This window comes from Cornus florida, unplaced genomic scaffold (assembly GCF_030987335.1).
Source record: "Cornus florida cultivar Cherokee Brave unplaced genomic scaffold, ASM3098733v1 CherokeeBrave_3.0.0_Hap2_Chr04, whole genome shotgun sequence".
Taxonomy (NCBI): Eukaryota; Viridiplantae; Streptophyta; class Magnoliopsida; order Cornales; family Cornaceae; genus Cornus; species Cornus florida.
Window position 1 is genome coordinate 90,933,725 of NW_026775574.1, and position 13,289 is coordinate 90,947,013.

Genomic DNA, 13,289 nt, shown 5'->3' on the forward strand with positions numbered 1-13,289 from the left:
ATATTATATGGTGCCGTGGAATGAGCTTAAGTCTCATGACCATGGTTAGGGCGCGTATATCACCTAGGATGGATAACTGAACATAGGTGTTGTTCCCTGGTAGGTCTAGGTACTCATGCCCACCTTAGGGTGCGTATTCGCATGTTACCTTCTATTCAGGCTGAGATAAACCTACTGGACTAGCGAGCGTCCTATAGTGTGTACTATATACTTATATGGACTACTCTAGATATTGTTGAGTCTTCCTAGGATGTATCTACGTATCGGATTACTGTTTGGATTGTAGTAGATCAGGACTTGCATATGGGCCTGACCCACTTCTTTATTTTTCAGGTATTCGTCAGTTCCAGGGTTAGAGCTTGGACGTGCAGAGCAGATACAGATATTCATTCCTCCGACTATGTAGGAATCTCCTTTGTGTTAGCTTTGGTCTTTATTTCTATTATTTTCAGTTTCGGTTTGAGAATCTTTAATAAGGGGTTCAATGGATGGATTCCCAAGTTGTAAACCTATGGAGTTTAGATTTAACGGATTTTAAATAATTATATTATTTTAAGGATTTTCAATTAGCATTCTTTCAGCTTATTATTTTTAATTCTTATTTTATCTTGTATTCTGTGTTCGGTTACGTATTGATTGTTTGATATCCCTCGGGTTTGGGTCTGGGCCTGATCAACCCGTGTCTCGGATCCGAGGGGTATTTCAATATGGAGGATTGTATGCACCGGTAAGGGATGGTGGCATACTAGGTATGGTTTAGCTCAAAATGCTAATTCCTACCTTATGGATTTTAATTAGTGAACAGTTTTATCTGTTTTATCAATTATATGGATTTTGTGGATTGTATGCACCGGTATGGGACGGTGTCATATTAGGGACAGACTGATTCAAAATACTCAATCCTACCTATTTTGGAATAAGGGTATGAATTATAAAAAACATAATTCTCCTTATATTTAAGTCTGTGCAGTTGAATAAGCTGAACGACTTACTGGATCTCTTATATAAGTCTGTGCGGCTGAATAAGCTGAACGACTTATTGGATTTCTTATGGATGGATATGAACGGATTTTAAATATATGGTTATAGTACCACGAGATGAGCTTAAGTCTCAGACTCGTCGGTTAGGGTGTGTATATGCAGTGGATGCGTAGTTGGCTATAGTAGGTTAAGGTGTACTTTGTTAGGTCTAGGTACTCATGCCCACCTTTGGGTGCGTTTTCGCATGTTACCTTCTATTCAGGTTGAGACCCCTATTGTAATTCAGTGAATGTCCCTTAGTGTGGATATATATATATATGTATGGACTAGATAGCTAATGTTGAGATATCTTGGGTGTATCTGCATATCGGGCCACTGTTTGGATTGCAGTTAGAAAAGAATTTGCATGTGGGCCTGACCCACTCTTATTTTTACAGATGTTCGTTAGTTCCAGTCTTAGAGCTGGATCGTGCTGAGCAGATACAGGCATTCACTCCACCGATGCTGTAGGATTTTGTTTCATGTTTTAGGCTTTGGTTTTTTTTCCAGTCATTTGAGTTCAGTGGGATATTTTAGGGGTCCACTAGATGGATTCCCGAGTTGTATAATTTGGAGAACGATTTGTATTCGTGAAGGATCAGTTGTAACAGAATAGTTTTATTTATCAATAAAATTTTATTCTGAGGTTTCAGTTTTTGGATTATCATTGTAGTTTCTTTTCTGCAATTTATTTATTCCTGTTTTCTTAATTGTATTCTGTGTTCATTAACTGCTAATTGGTTTGATATCCTTGGGTAATCGGACGTGGGCCTAGCCAACCAGCATCCGGAGATCCGGGGGTATCACAGTTGGTATCAAAGCACTCCGGGTTCTAGTGTCCTTAGGAGTATCTTTCGTTATAGGACTTCCGCGTTGCGTCTCTCTAAAACTTAGAGCCATAATAGGAATTGTTGTACTCTATTTACGGTTCGTTAGGAGGAGTTGATGTCAATTATATTCTGTAGATACAGAATGGTTGACACTAGGAGGGAGGATTGGGTCCAAGACGAAAGCGATAGATACCCAAAGGAGTAAAGGAGTGTGTGATCGAGTTCTTTGCCAGATATAGAACTTGGGATCAAAGTTTTAATTCTGGGGTTGTCATTACTTAGAAAGTATGAGCCAAGAGAGGATTAAGGTGTATGTGTTAGGTCGCCGCCTATCGGGATTAACACGACTTCAGTAGATCTCAACTAAGAGATAAGTGGGGAGTAGGAGTCCGAAGAGGATCCTAAGGGTGGAGATTTCAGAGTATCCAAGGGAAAGGATACTAAATCTTCGGAATGAAGGATTACACGAGAATGATTTTGATTTACTCATAGTGGAATGAAGGATACAAGTAGAGTTACTGTGAACCAATTTACATATAGTCAAATTTACATAGCATCTCTAAGAGAAATATGAATGAGATACTCTTTAGGAGTTTAGGGATCGGATGTAGTTCTTCGTAGAACCAAATACCAGATTATATATCACGTTCTAGAGAGTATGGGGATTAGGTTGTAACATTCTAAGTTGCTTATTAAAGCCACGTTAGACGGTTTGTTCTTCGCATATAAGGAAGATAAGAGTTAAGCTCTTTGGTTATTGCTTAGGCGACTGATGGTTGCTTTTAAGTTATGTTTAACGGATAAGTTTCGAGGTTGGATGATTACCTACGAAACTAGAAAAGGAAATAGTGAACCCAATTTGGTAAGGTTGGGTCCAAAAGAGACTTACTTTTCTGGAAGAAACAAAGTTTTAAGTAGAATTATATTTTTGTTTTAGGTTGTATGTCTTATGTGTTTCATTTTCATCATTTTATGTATCTTACGTATTTTATTTTTATTTTATTAGTCTGGATTGGGATTATGTTTTAGTTGGGGCACACGTATGTGATCCGTCAACTATTGTATTTATAGCATGGAGTAATAGCGCTATGTGCGCTAAGATTCGTGAGCATGTGGTCATAGGATGTGGTAGATATACATGAGTTTAGCCAATCTTTTGGACTTGGACATGTAGCATTATGGTATGCTATATGGGATGGGATAGTTAAACTATCGATACGTGTCAACTATCTTAAAATGATTAGTTTGATATGCTTCACACTAGATAGGGATTTGTTTTTTTTGCAACACCCTGAGATTGGTGGATGTTATTATAATTATATCCATGGGGTTGTGGTAGATAAAAACCATTGTCATGCCACCATGATTTGTGAAAGGTGTTGGAGGTGCAAAATATCTTCAGAGAAATTTCTGAAGCGACCACCAAGTCGGAAGGAAAGTTCGTGTTGGTGGGTATTTATTTGAATGTCGTCAAGAGAGGAGGGTGGACTGATTAAATATTTATCAGTCTATTCGTAATTAAGACACGATTCACGAGAGTGTCATTTGGAGGGGTTGCTGGTGTTGAACTTAGAGGACGAATCTAAGTTTCTACACTGAGAATAAAATGTGAACATTTTTAGGGTCCTAATTTGCAACAATTTGTTATTCCTCGGACATTAATGATTATATGGAGAATGGAAAAAGTTCCATATTTGTTTGGAATGAAACAAGGAGTCAAATTGACACTACTTATATTAAGCAAGTAGGGTGTCTCAAAGATAGGATGGTGAAACCGATCACCTATCATAAGGAAGCGGTGCACGGTGTGTGTGAAAAAGGTCATAATAAGTTGACTTTCGATGACTGGAATTTCCGGTTAATTTTATGATCGGTAAGTTTATCACTAATTGGTACTGCATTGGTTCAGCTGGAGGGTTAGCTTTTGACGATGCTCCAAATTAAGTACTGGATGCAGACGGAAGCTGGTGGTACCAGACTAATGGTACTTTTGGTAGGCGGAAAAGAGAGTAGGCCTAGTCAGGGGTGGATAATTGGTTGAGATCATCAAAATTTATTGGAAGTTTAATTTCATACGGATTAAGAGTGGTGGATTGAGCAAGTTTGTTGCTCGCCCAAATTCTAGTAATGTTCACTTTTGGACTTCGCAATAGGTCCTCATTGCATTGCTAACAGAGATATAACTGTGTTGCATATCTCTCGATAGAGGATTGAATCGAGAGGGTACATTTGATCATGAAAGAGATACTTGGGAAAGATATCCTAGGTTTTTATGGGAAGTTGGAAGTGTTTACTTCATTTCTTATCTTGATGGCACCGGAAGGTTTGTGTGACCACGTTTGGGGTTTTATGTATTAATAGAGTAGACCTCTTACCTGTTGGTTTGGAATGGCAGCATGGGTTGTATAATTAGACCCTGGCTTCCTTAAAAGATACATCGGGGAGAAATACTTCCCTTTGTAATGGATTGCGTGTGGTTGGGCGGTGGCAATACGATTTTGTAAATCGGTACACTTTTACACTAGCGTTCGCAATCAGGAGACCGTTGATTAGGGATGTCTTCCGTATCAGAAGCAAAGTGTGTATTTCAGAAAGGTCAATTTTTATGTCTTAAATTGACTTTTCGTGGATGATGGTTCTCCTTTTAAACGATAGCCTACCGATTGGTGTTTTTAAAACATTGGGATGGGATGCATAGAAGTTTTACACATTTATGCTATGGAATTTGGAAGAATGTGAATTTTTTTATAAACAAATTTGGGTAAGGATGAGTAGTTGCTAAATACAACTTACCTGCAATTTTTTTTGTGTGTCCTTTATATCGGACCGATATTTTTCTTTACGGATTTGGAAATCAGTGGAGCCCATACACAGAGGCAGAATCCACAATGGAACGGAGTAAAAAATAATAATAATAATAATCATAAAAATATATATATATATAATTCAAAGTTTCGTGAATTCCAAGGACGGAATTCCTTTTGTTAGGGGGAAAGAATGTAATACTCCTAATTTAAAAGGGATAAAAATTGAAATTTAAATGTTATTTTATGTGCATTTTTACTTTATTTTATTTATTTATTTTGTGGCTAAGTGTTTATGTGTCAAATTATTTATTTGTGGTTATTATTTGAATTATTTGCATTAATTGAATTAATTGCATTATAGTAATTTAATTGAAATTGTTTGTTTGCATTTATTGACTTATTGGAATTCTTATGTGAGTTAAACTACATGAGTTTTTAAATATATTAAGTTATTTTTACTTACAAGTTTTGGGACGTCATTTGGTGTAGCCAACATAGAATTTAATCGTAGGTTTTATTATAGGCCGACTAGGATTAAGTTTAGGGCTCTGTCTCTATTGTGACAAGGATTCGGGTTTTGGTATTAAGCCTATAAATATACCATTATACTTTAAGCTTAGAGTTTACGATATATCACATAGCATACACGTAGAGTTGTTCTGTAAAAACAGAGAGTAAAGGAACAGAGTATTGTAAGGATTGTCAAGGAGTAAATCAGAGAGGACCAAGGGAGAGTTATGGTGGATTAAAACAAAACCATGGGAGGCTTGAAGGTGGTTAGTGTTTGCCGAAAATTAGGAAGACAGCGACAAAGTTTTGAAACCAAAACTGCAGGCAAGTTCTTCTCTTTCTCCTTCCCTTTGGCTTGTGTTCTGTGCATCTAGATAGTCTCTAAGGTTTAATTGAACGTTAATTGGAAATTATATGTTTAGTACATGTTATATCAATGATCTGTAGGTATTGATATCAATTCTGTAAAACAAAATTTATGCATGCTTTTGTTTCAGCATTCTGTTCTTAAAGTATGTTAAGTTAGTTGCAATTTTAGCCTCTGTAATTGTTTCCAACTACTGTAGATAGGCCATTGGAATGATACTAGGTATTTATAAGACTAGTAAGTTCAGTATTTAAGAAAAACAGAGGAACTGGAATAACCGGAGGTGGAGCAGAAAGGCTGAAACGGAGCAAAATGGGGACGGAGGCTCTCAAAGGAGGTGAGAGCCGGCTCCATGGATGTAGGAGCCAGCTCCCACACTTAAAGAGCCAGCTCTAAGACTTATAGAGCCAGCTCCAGGCTCAAAAGAGCCTACTCTTTAAAACTTAGAGCAGGCTCTCTTCAATAATGAATGTTCTGTAAACTTTTCAAAGAACTGTTTGTTACTTTGGAGCATGGGAATGTTTCTGTTGATTCTGGGGTTTCACAGAAGGATTAGAAGGTTAATTTTGGGTGTTATTAAGACCTTGAATTAATTAAATTTGATAAGGCTCCTAAGTTCAGTAGAATTGTTGTTGAAAAATAGTTTTAGTTTTGTTCTTAACACATGTTAATTCGGTAGCGAATTTAATTTTTGTAGTTGATTTTAATTGTTGTTTTCAAATCATTGGGATGCTCTTTGGTATTAATAAGACCTTTAGGATCAGTTTTTGAAATCAATTGAATGGTGAAAAAAGGCCGGAGAAGAAGCAGAACGGTCAAAAACGGAGAAGTAACTGAACTGAGGCTCACAGGGGAAGAGAGACGGCTCCATAGAGGGAGGAGCCGCCTCCCCCATCAGTAGAGCCTGCTCTAGAGGAAGTAGAGCAGGCTCTACCTTTAAAAGAGGCTGCTCTACCTCCAAAAGAGCCTGCTCTTTTAGGATTATACCAGGCTCCCTTCATTTTGCACATTCAATTAATGTTTTTACAAACTTTTTGCTACTGTTTGGGCACTTGGGGTTCTTGAAAAAATTCTAGAACTTTAATGGGGGTTAAAATAATTAATTTAACATGTAATTAAGATCTTAAATTGCATAAACTACCCTCGTTGTAATAATGAAATTAACAGTGCGCTAATTAACAATTTTGCTTATGGTTAAAGGCTAGAAAGAAATAAATTGTTTAATTTTAATTTGAAAATTTAAGGTTTTATATATGTTTCTAAATTAAATTTTAGATGCGTGAGGGAGTCTTTTAATTAATAAATTGGACTCGTAGCATAGTTTGTGGCTGGGTGCTTAAACAACAAAACAATATACAAGTATGTAACCTAGCTTGCTATTGACGGATAAAAGGAACTGAATTGCTAGAATTAATTTTTAGCTAATTCTTGGATAATATCATGATTTTAAATCTTATTCGAATGCAAGATAGAATAATTGATTTATTAAAACTAATTTATTCATGCTTTGGATGCTTGTTGATGAACCGTTAAATAATATATGGTTTAACTCTTGGATTTAAATTGTTGAAATAATAAATATTCTTCTGCAATTGTTTGGAATGGTTTCGAATTGTAAATTACTAACATGTATTTATATGTTGTAATTTACATGGTTTTGGATTTTAAATTGCTGAAACTTAAAACACTTTTCTGCAAGGATATGGATATTTGGTTTTGGACTGTAAATTACGTGCTTAGTATTTATATGTTGTAATTTATATGGATATGGAGGATTGTATGCACCGGTATGGGACGGTGCATATTAGGTATGATTTAACTCAAAACGCTAATTCTTACCTTATGGATTTTAATTGGTGAACAGTTTTATCTGTTTTATCAATTATATGGATTTTGTGGATTGTATGCACCAGTATGGGACGATGTCATACTAGGGACAGACTGATTCAAAATACTCAATCCTACCTATTTTGGAATAAGGGTACGAATTATAAAAACATAATTCTCCTTATATTTAAGTCTGTACAGTTGAATAAGCTGAACGACTTACTGGATCTCTTATATAAGTCTGTGCAGCTGAATAAGCTGAATGACTTATTGGATTTCTTATGGATGGATATGAACGGATTTTAAATATATGGTTATGGTACCACGAGATGAGCTTGAGTCTCAGACTCGTCGGTTAGGGTGCGTATATGCAGTGAATGCGTAGCTGGCTATAGTAGGTTAAGGTGTACCCTGCTAGGTCTAGGTACTCATGCCCACCTTTGGATGCGTTTTCGCATGTTACCTTCTATTCAGGTTGAGACCCCTATTGTAGTTCAGTGAATGTCCCTTAGTGTGGATATATATATGTGTATGTATGGACTAGATAGCTATTGTTGAGATATCTAGGGTGTATCTGCGTATCGGGTCACTGTTTGGATTGCAGTTAGAGAAGAATTTGCATGTGGGCCACTCTTATTTTTACAGGTGTTCGTTAGTTCCAGTCTTAGAGCTGGATCGTGCTGAGCAGATACAGGCATTCACTCCACCGATGCTGTAGGATTTTGTTTCATGTTTTAAGCTTTGGTTTTTTTTCCAGTCATTTGAGTTCAATGGGATATTTTAGGGGTCCACTAGATGGATTCCCGAGTTGTATAATTTGGAGAAAGATTTGTATTCGTGAATGATCAGTTGTAACAGAATAGTTTTATTTATCAATAAAATTTTATTCTGAGGTTTCAGTTTTTGGATTATCATTGTAGTTTCTTTTCCGCAATTTATTTATTCCTGTTTTCTTAATTGTATTATGTGTTCATTAACTGCTAATTGATTTGATATCCTCGGGTAATCGGGCGTGGGCCTGGTCAACCCGCATCCAGAGATGCGGGGGTATCACAGTTCATTCAACATGTAGGTGGTTTCTACATATTGCCTAACAGTTGGGAGGATCTCATCAATTGGTGCTCTTCTACATGGATTTCAAGTCAATTTAATATCCATAAGCTCATTCTCAATGCTGCAATCTACTTCATATGGTTGGAGAGAAACTCGAGGGCCTTCAGGAACAGATCTTCATCTCCACAGCACATCATATGTCTTTTAAAAAGTTACATTAGAGCCAAGCTTGCTTCACTGAAGTTAAGAAGTGGTGTGGATCTTAGACTTTTGGGCAACCAAGAAGACTTGTTATAGTTATTCTTGCAAGAGTGTGCATTTATAGGTGGGCAGACTTGGTGCTCATCAAGTCTATTATGAATTCAGAGCATTACTTACACAAGCAATGCTAGTGGTTACGGCAGCAGAGGTTATAGTACTGTCCTTACAGAAATATCCAGGGTACTTTAGTTTTAAGTTTTGTGTATTTTACTTAGGCTAGACTCTTAATCATTGTTGTTGGGTTGTATATTGTTGGTCTGCCTTGGGCTTGTGGTGCCCCTTGCGGGCTCTCTGCTGTACATTCTTCTTTTTATTTATTAAAGCTTACCATTAAACCAACAAAAATACATGGTCAATCTTGTAATTTAGTCAGGCAAAGTCTCGAACATCCCAATTATTGAAAAAAAAAAAATTTACTTTTCTTAGGTGCGTTTAGTAACAATTTCATTTTCTATTTTTGCAGCCTCAAGAAAGTAGAAATATAATTTTATTTTCTTGAGTGACAATAAAAGCAAAAATGGTGTTTATTAACCTTTGTTGTCACAATTTTGAAAGCAAAAAACAATAACAGTGTTTAATAATACATATTTGTTACAGATGTACATAACATTTTTTTAACTTTTTTCAATAGTACAAAAAAACTTTAAATATGTATGCAATTCAATTATTTCACAAATATTAAAAATACCCAATACAGGATACTAAAATATAATATTCAATTTAAAATTACAAATTGTAATAAGACCTAATACATAAGTACAAAATAAGATATATTAGGACAAAAATACTAACAAATTATTTATATAAGTGCATGCATATGCATCATCTATACATTTATTATAAAATCTATAATATATTTAACATATATTATATTATAATAAATAAAAATATTAAATAATATAATATAGATATGGTATATAATAATATATTATATCTGTTGCATAATAATTTAATACTATTATATAAAATAAATAATAAATCATATTATTTTTTGTCCCTAAAAATAATTTACACTATTATATAATATATTATATTTTAAAATATATATTTTTTAAATAAAAAATAATTTACACTAATAATACAATATAATTATATATTAAAAATATAATTTTTATTAGTATTAAATATGTAGCATTAGTATATAACATGAATAACATAAATTTTATTTGAAATAAACAGTGTATACGTAATAATAATAATGAAAACGTTTTTGTTCAACAGTGTCAAAAACATAGAGAGTACTTGGGTTCTCCCGAGTACTAAAAAGTGAGAAACACCTTTTTTGGATATGTTCACTAACAGGAATGATTCATGTTTTCTACTGTTAATTCCTAAAAATGTAAAGTAAAAATAAAAATTATGTTTATTAATATAATTTTATTTTTTGTATTTTAGAAAGTACTTTAACATTTAATTAAAGAAAAAGAAAGTGAGGATTTGTTTGTAACGACCCGGACCCGGAGCCCGAACCGTTAACCGGGTCCTTACTTGAACCCGAGGTCCCTAAAGCAAACTCATCATTTCCTTGGATCAAAACATCATTGTTACACTTGGATTAAACCATTTGAAGGCTTCAAACAACACTCCGACTCTTAGGTTGGCAAATGTCGGAGAGAGGGTTGAAAGATGGACGAACAGCTTCATTTCGGTCGACCGAAGTGGAGCTTCGGTCGTCCGAAATGAGCCCCTTCACTTCGATAGTCCGAAGAGCTATTTCGGTCAACCGAAGCTAAGATCCTAAGAGTTACCCAATGGTTCGGTCGACCGAACCCCATTTCGATTAACCGAAATGACTTTGCCGAGCCTAAAACCTGCATTAAGGAGGCTGCACATGTGGAGCTATGAAAGGATTTGAACGGAAACTTTAAAATGATCCAAACTTGAAACAAACCATCAATTACGAGACATTCAGCAATCGTAAACTAATACGCCATCATTTAATCATCTTACAACATCACATACTACAATTTCACGGAGATAATCACTATGATTACATTAGTTTCATTCTTATGTTACAAGGCCATGACCGGTGACTTAATTACATTTCCAAGACAATAGATATACAAAAGTATAGCCTAAGTGCAAAATAGCAAAATGAAGGCTTCCAACACTCCGTCAGTTTTGTGGTGGATTGTCATCCGCCAACTCTTTGCCATAACCTGAAAAAAGATGTAAAATATATTGGGGTGAGCAAATTGCTCAGTAGAAGGCACTTAAGACATGCCTCTTGTGTCCTCGTGAATCCATACAAAGAATAGAGCAATAGGAATAGGGATCATACTAGGTCAGGATAATACAAGATAGCAACCAATCTCAACATAACCAAATGCAATGCATGTTAATGTCGCTCCCCATTTTCATTCCAAAACCATCATTTTCAAATGGTTAATATAACCCGCCCTTTAGTGACCCCGCAGCGACACGAGAGAAGGGTTGGCTAGTGTCCCTGACCCTTGGTACCCCCGCGGCGTCATTATGGGCTCAGCTAGCTCAACCATGCTAGGGCGACTCCCTAGTTCCCTCTATGCTATATTAACCCTCTGACCCTTTGGTACCCTCGTGGCGACCGGGTTTTCATAAAACCGTTTCATCAAAATATTTTTCCCAAAATTTCCTATTTTCATTTCAAAACAATTCTTCCCATTTCTTGCCCAATGTAAATGTATAGATGCATTAATATCATGTCAATGATCATCACTTCACAATTAGCTCAAGTTTGTTTACAAGGTAGTTCACAAGAATTTCAAAGGAATTTATCACATACTCGCATACATCAATAATCTAGCATTTTGAGCACACATAAATCAACACAAAAGTATGTTCATCAAATGGATCATTTAATACACATAGTCCCACAATTAACAAAATACATAACAACTAAACAATTTTCTAGGAACTACCCAAATTAAGCATGCTAATTAGCCATTTATGAAGAGTTAACTCACTAAAGCACAAGAACATCATGGATTAAGGACCCCTACCTCAATTTGTGCAAAACCCTCAAAATGGGTCTTCAATTTCGAAATCCCTATGGAGCACCAAAACTGAAATTGTCGGTACTAATGCGTAGAGCTCGTCATGCTCTCCGTATTGCCTCAAACGACACTCCAAATCACTAAGTATGGAAATGGAAATCAAAGATCAAAGCTTGAAAAACAAAAGGAAAGAAAAAGAAACTGAAAAGTGAGAGGAAGAGAAGGTTACGGGGAGAGAAAAAGAGTAAGTGAGAGAATGTGGTCTCTAGACCACTTTTGAGTTAGTGGTGGGTCCCACCACTTTTGATTTTTTTTTTTTTTTGATTTTTTTTTTTTTTTTTTTTGCTTAAATTTACACCACATACACATAAATGCACCCTATACCAAGACCACTTAATCCACCTAAATTAAAATGCTAATCCACCTAAATTAAAATGCACCAAATGCAATTGGACCCAACCACAATCCCGTACGAAAAATGTGAAAAGACAGAAATACCCTTGCACCAACGAAATTTCAGAAAATGAAAAAAAAAAAAAAAAAGAAGAAAATCGGAAACATCGCATTGTTACTTTCTATACTATTTATAGGAATTACTTTCTCTGCTATAGCACACTTAACATGTTTAGTAATATGTTTTATCGTTGAAGGCTAATTTGATCTTATTAGCTCAAAGATAGCTTTTCAACTAGATCGTTTTTGTTGGAACTGTAACTTAGGTTCATCAATTGGGTCTTCTGTAACTGAGGTTCATCAGTTAGGTCTTCGTGATGTAGACCAATGACCAAGCTTACCACTACTCCTCCTCTTATATATATATATAATTAAATATATACATTCACATACTCTGTACTCATCATAATCAAACCCAAATAAATAAATAAAATTAGAGAAAGAAAGATAAAATAAAATAAAATAAAATAAAAATAAAAGATAGCTGGGAAAACAAAATTAAAATTATTAAACTTACTTTCTGTTTTTTGTTTTCAAAATATTAAAAATAAAATCTTCTTATTAAACATCATTTTATTTTCTATTTCAGCTCAAGATATGAAAAGTAAATATAAGAAAGTGAAAGTGCTAGTGAACAGGCCCTTTTATGTTTCTTCCTTTCTTTACAAAAATAGAAAACATTTTCTGTTTTAGAAAAACAAAAACATATTACTAAACATGTTTTTTGTTTTTATTTTACTTTTTAAGGGGTTAACAACAGAAAACGTTTTCCGTTACTAAACGCAGCTAGTTGATCGTTAACAATTGTTTTAAGTTTTTTTCTTTCTTTCTACTTTATTTTTATTTTTATTTTTTGTTCTTCCAAGATTAAATTTTACCGTAAAAAAAAAAGTAGAAAAGTGGGTTTATAATAGGGCGAATGGCAAAAAAAAACCTTGACTTTCACCCGTTTGCTAAAAACACCCTTAATGAAGATTTTTAGCGAAAAATCTCCCTCAACTATCTTGAAGGGGTGACTTTAACTGAAGTCCGTTTAAATAATTTGCTGAGCCATTTTTTTTTGGATGAAATTGCCCCTTAACAGTAAAGGGCTTTTTTTTAATTATTTACTCTCTCGCCGCGTTAGCAAATTCTTCATATTGTTTTATTCATACAATAGTGTTTCAATTATATTATAATTGAATCA

General features: G+C 34.8%; 1 long non-coding RNA gene across 1 annotated transcript; it reads right to left on the minus strand.

Moving 5' to 3' along the window:
• Positions 1-10,634: 10,634 nt before the first annotated feature.
• On the minus strand, positions 10,635-12,197 carry LOC132302319 (uncharacterized). The gene is made up of 2 exons (XR_009480809.1): positions 11,657-12,197; positions 10,635-10,834 (listed from the first exon to the last, which is right to left on the minus strand). It is a non-coding gene; the product is annotated as an uncharacterized LOC132302319 (long non-coding RNA).
• Positions 12,198-13,289: the final 1,092 nt, after the last annotated feature.